The following is a 6255-nucleotide window of genomic DNA, read 5'->3' as shown; positions in this document are numbered from 1 at the left end:
GAAAAAAAAAAAAAAAACCCCCCCCCCCCCCCAGGGGCATACATACAAAGTGAGCTTCATTGGACTTGGGATCTCAGCTCATTTGACTTGTCACACCCCTGAATTTGACAGGATTCAGGCTTCTCTCATTCAGCACAGGTTTCATAGCAGCTTTTTATAGGATCAGACTTTTCGATAAGCCCCGGCTAAAAACCTACTTCGGTTGGCTTGGGAATCCTGTTTACACCAGCCACAATTTTTAATCCTCACTACTGCCTTCTCGGAAAAGAGAGGTATATTGCTCCCTACCCCAACCCTTCATGCTGAGCTTGCAGGACCTTGGGGTCTTAGTAATGCTAACACTACTTTCCCCAAGGAGCTTGCTCACACTGCTATTTACGAGTATTCCAAACTCAATAAACCTTCATGGTACTGTGGAAAGTGGGTACGTGATTCCCTCGTTTTACAGAAGGGAAAGGGAGGAATGAATGACCATCGGACACTTGCTGGGGCCAGAGGGGAAAGTAATAATATGCCTTTTGGCTCTCATACCTTCTACATCTCAGCCTTGATTTTAAAACCAAATTAATCTGTGAAATCATCTCAAACCAATATTCAAATACCCTACTACATGCACTCCACTCATTATATGCTAAAAAATAAGAGGATTGTGTTCCATTTTTGTGACTTGACTTAAAAAACATTTTTAATAAACGAGGTCCACTTTTCTGTCATTTCGAATTCAATCAGGAACATTGGGAAGCTGTGATTTTTAAGGAAAGCATCAACAGCTCTCAGTAAGTTACAAAAATTTTTGATGCGAACATTTCTCAACCTTGCCATCCTTTCTCTATTAACTCTCCCTCCTTGTCCCCCTTTTTAAACGTGTAGGCCGTTAATGTAAATGTGAATGTTACTGTTAATGTAAAAAAAGTCAGGATATAGAGCAGGACGTGGGGAAAATGCCTGTCTTCCAAGCCACTCAGACAAGGCTTCCCTAGGCTGGGTGTTAAACACCCCCAAATGAAGTCCATGGAGCCTCATAAGGCCCCCTTAGCTCATGGAACCAAATCATATAGTCCAACAGTTCCCCTGAGACCTGGCTGCTGCCTCACAGCTCTTAATGTTGGTACGGAAGGGGACGAAAGAGAGGGCAACATCTTTCTTTTCTCCTTCCTGATAATGAAGAATAACTACTTTCATGACTTCCCCTTGTTCTGTCTTCATATTTCTACGTAATACTATTCACATCAGACACCATTCTCAAACACACTGCGAATATCCTCATGCAATTTTCCATGGTTTCTGAGATACTGCTTCCTAGTTACAGGGCCATAAGGACCCTGCCTTTGCGGGTCACACACAGACTCCCTGCCGGTCTTTACCCCAACTGACCCTCCTCACCACAGTTCCTGCCCACAAGAAATAGATCTGCTTAAATACATTTGCTCTTTCGGGGTAACTGGTGTGAGAATGTACCAATGTGCCCTTTCAAGCAAGTCTCTTTGTAAGAGAAAACAACAATAAGCGTATCTAGAAGATGCAACGACAAAAAATCTGAACAAATACTTCATTTAAATCTCTTGTACACTGGAGGGGATGGCTGAGGCTGAGAGAACAAAGGTCTTGTGAATTAAGGGGAAAAAAAATCCCTTTTGCCCAGTAGTTTCCTAGGATATTACCATTATGGTGTTTTAAACCTGGCCACAATTTTGAGCCTGGGCTGGCTGGGAAGTGTAGCGGGCAAAGCCACACGTGGGCGGCACAGAGACATTTCTTCCCCAGAAAGCCAATGCCCACTTGTCAGGAATTGTGAGCTGGAGCGTTTTGTTGGGAGAATCAAACTCTTTGACTGACAGTATCACATTACTTTCAGCCTTCCCAGGGAATGCCATTCAGGTCACTGAGAACACTATCAATGTTAAATTTATTGATTATATTTATTAAATGTAGGAGAATTTAAAAGGATATTGACTTCTAATGGACCGAATGCTGGTAGAATCAGCTAGGGTTTACTTTTAGGAGCTTATAAACAAAATCAGGGAAAAATATGGATAAGTTCTAGAAAAAAGTTTTGTTTTGTTTTCTTTTTAAATGAGGATATACATAGTGTGGAAATAGTAACAAGTCTTCCTAATGCACATAAAAATTGCCTTCTGGCAAACCACATTGCAACCGAAGACTCTGGAAACAATGTAATCTCTCACTCCCAGCTTCATCTGACTTTTCTACCTTTTGTTACCCCTTTTCCTCTACTTCCATATTTTCCTTTTGATCTGATTGCACTATATACATATATCACCTCAAATTCTTTCTTGTAACAAGTAGGGTGTACATGAAATAAACAGAGTTCATACCGTTGATGACTTTAGGACGAGCCTAAGAGGCTTTAAGAATATTTCAGTAGGGGGGTGCCTGGGTGGCTCAGTCGTTAAGCGTCTGCCTTCAGTTCAGGGCGTGATCCTGGAGTCCTGGGATCGGCCCCGCATCCGGCTCCTCTGCTGGGAGCCTGTTTCTTCCTCTCCCACTTCCCCTGCTTGTGTTCCCTCTCTCCCTGGCTGTCTGTCTCTCTGTCAAATAAATAAATAAATAAAATCTTAAAAAAAAAAAAAAGAATATTTCAGTAGGAATATCTCTTACAAGCCCCTCTGGAATTTAACAGTGAAGTGGTTTCCCACCTCAGTGAAGAGAAGCAGGCTTCTCAGATCATGTGAGTAAACCCAAGGTAGCTACTATATTACATTCTGCTTTGGTCTTTTCTGCATATGCTAAACAGCAAAGTGTCAGGCATGAGGTACTTGTGGACAAATGAATCACTAATTTGCATTTGATTACTTCATGACATTTCTGCTCAGAACTATAAACATTTATTATTATTTTAAGGTTTGGTCTCAAGAAATCTACAGGCATAGGAGTTAAAAAAAAAACAGATGTGAGTATACAAATATGTTGTCATGTTGCTGCAAACCAGTTGCTTTAGGAGGGGCCTGGTTACATACAAATTTTAGTGGAAGGAAGAGGATAGAAAGCATTATTTCACTGTAGCAGCATTTTAAGCATCTTCGATCCATTTCCCCACCTTTGGATCCTCTCTTGTAAAAGGTTGTCATCAAAGGCGAACGTCATCCATTTTTTTTCCTCTGTGCTTAGCTTGGAAATGGGATCTTAGGAAGCTGGATTTATCTCTCTTCCTTATACTGCCTGCAAACTCCAAGCAGACTTTGCTAATGGTAAGACATTCTAGCCATACTATTATTCTGTCTTGGGGTTTACTTAAGGAGGGTGGTCTTCTGATACATCTGTAACCACCTTGAATAAGCGCCTAGACAGAGCCATCATTCTGAATATTCTAATGGCAAGTTACGCAGTACTCTATCCATGCATGCAAAAAGAGTTTTAAAAGATGAGTCCATTATAGGACAGTTTGAGATCCTCAGCCAAAAAATAGTTGATGATGATGTCGACCACACCAACAGCAGTCATCAAAGGCACCCGAACTGCCTTCCTGGAGGTCTGAAGTAAGAGCAGTGACTGGAATTAGGCACACAGTGCCTAAGGAGCATGTGCATGACAGAGAAGTTCTCAGACACAGGCTTTGAGAGGCTTCATCACAGGAACTGACATTTAAGCTGAGGCTTCAAAGGTGAGGGAGGACTGACTGAGGAATGGGGAGGGGAAGGATGTTCCAGTTAGCAGGACAGAGAGAGAAGTCTTGGACACAAAAAAGCGTGGGGCATTCAAGGAACCACAAAAGAGTCAGTGCAGAATGAGAAGAACAGTGGGAGCAGGGGATGCGGGTAGAGGCCTCAGTGTGGAGGTTCTTGTAAATTGTGTACGAATTAAGATGTTTGAACACTGAAGGATAATGGGAAATCATGAAGCTCTTTAATGACTGAATCGTATTTATATTGTAGAAAGGGCATTCATCCACCTAGATGGGGTGTCTTGTTCTTACTTCCACACATTTGCTGTATGTCCTTGAGGGTAGAGGGGCGCTGACTCTGCCGGTGGTTTTGGGGAATGACTCAGCTACACTGGCATTCTAGATTCTCAGAAATCCTCTCCATCTGCCCAGCCTGCTCTTCCTCCTCTCTTGGTTGGCTCATTCTTATCTTTGCAGTCTTAGCTTGGCCGTCACCTCCTCAAAGGGGTCCTCCCTGACAACCTCTTATACTTAAAAAGCTCCTTCCGCTCTATTCTCTAGTTTAGGTTTTTGCTTGCTTCTCTATATATCTCATCACAATTTGCAAATTGGGGTTATCTTGAGGATTTTTTTTTTTTGCCTTTATCCCACTAATTTAAAAACTCCATAGCACTGGAATATTATACCTTGCCTGTGTTATCACTGAGGTATCCACAGCACCTCCCTGGGAACTGGAGTGCAGGGAGACTAGTCAGGGAGCTGCTGCAGGCATTCAGGTGAGAGATACCGGTGGTCTGGACTAGGATAAGGGCACGGACTAACTCTAGCAATATTTATGAAATAGACAAAACAAGTCAACAATTGATTGGAGAGTTTGAAAGAAAAAGATTAAGAATGATGCCCAGGTTTCAGGGACTCTGAGAGTTCTAGGTGCCCAAAAGGATTTAAAAAAAAAAAATCAATGGTTACTAATGGAAATCATATAATAAACAATCTCAGGAAAATGCTCCATAGCTATATAAGGGTTTTACAGCTATTATTTATAGCCAAACTAAAACAGCGGGTAGTACACAGGGAAAAAGCATTGATTTATAGCCTGCAGAAGGATTTCAAAGTGTTGTGATAAAAAGTGAGTGATAAATGGTTTTTAGAAGTATAGTGATCCCTTAGTGACTAAGATTGCTGAACTTAAATGATAATCTTCAGTTACAAAATAGTGTAAAAGTAGGTTTATGATTTCAGTAATACTGTATCAGTAGAATTGAGTAAAGTTTTAGAATAATACTAATGAATATGATATATCTATGTGTACAACTATAAACACCAATAAAAATGTCTCTGTAAATGGTGCCTGGGTGACATAGTCGGTTGAGCATCGGGCTCTTGGTTTCAACCCAGATTGTGATCTCAGGGTCGTGAGATCAAGCCCCGTGTCAGGCTCTGCACTGGGCATGGAGCCTGCTTGGGATTCTCCCTCTCCCTCTGCCCTTCCTCCCCCCACATACTCGCTCTCTCTCTCTAAAATAAGTAAATAAATTTTTTAAAAATGCCTTCTGTGATATTTTCAAGTCTTGGAAAAGGAAATAATAATAACTTAATAGATATATATGGCAACAATCAGTTTACAAACCACTTACTACATACATTATCTACTCTGACTATTGCATCCTCTTTATAGTAATTTGTGTAATGGGTTTTACTGACCCTATTTTAAAATTGGGGAACTAGGTTCATAGAGATGAAATGACTTGCATAATGTCATACAATTAATGAATCATTCAGTAGGACTTCAGGCAGGGCAGATACTAAAACATTTTACAGATGAGGAAAAGTGCTCCAGAAACACTTGCTATAGGGACTGTGATCAGTGGAAGCAAAGCTAGGAAACAGCTTTTCCCTTCAGCCTGCTCCTTCCTCTGTGGGTCAATACAGTGCAAAAAAGCAAGATCTGTCACATTGGGAGGCTCTCTGGAGGCAGGTCAGAGCCAAGTATTGCCTCGGACCCTGCTTTCTCTCTGTTCTTCTTCTCAGGGGTCCCCCGATACTATTACCAGTGCTGCTGAGGACTGGTGGGATAATGATGGAGAGGAGTCCAGGCCATGTGCTACCTGGGTGATGCCTCTGATCTCCCCATCTCTCTCATGTCCACACAGACTTTGACTCATCTCCTTTTCCTTGTGGCATCTCTACCCTATGACCTTTCAGCAATAGCAGCTCCTGACAAATGGCTCATTCTATTTGTATTTCTTATTATAAATGAGAGAAACAGAGAATCTAATGAGCCTAATTCATCTTTTTTTTTTTTTTTAAGATTTTATTTATTTACTTGAGAGGGAGTGAGAGGGAGAGAGAGAGCACAAGCAGGGGGAGGGGCAGAGGGAGAGGGAGAAGCAGACTCCATGCTGAGCAGGGAGCTGGAGCCAGACAGCACCCAGGACTCTGGGATCAAGACCTGAACCGAAGGCAGATGCTTAACTGACTGAGCCACCCAGGAGCCCCCTAATTCACCTTTTTAAATGAGGACATACATGGATTACTGGTCTGCGGGTGGGCTGCCCGTGTACCACGTGCTGCCCCTGGGCCATCAGCTGTGAGGTGATCACAGGATCTATGAATGGCAGAGCTTTGGGGAG

This window comes from Ursus maritimus, unplaced genomic scaffold (assembly GCF_017311325.1).
Source record: "Ursus maritimus isolate PB19 unplaced genomic scaffold, ASM1731132v1 scaffold_36, whole genome shotgun sequence".
In the NCBI taxonomy this organism is placed as follows: domain Eukaryota; kingdom Metazoa; phylum Chordata; class Mammalia; order Carnivora; family Ursidae; genus Ursus; species Ursus maritimus.
The sequence above is the reverse complement of the archived record's forward strand: the minus strand, read 5'-3'. Positions refer to the sequence as shown.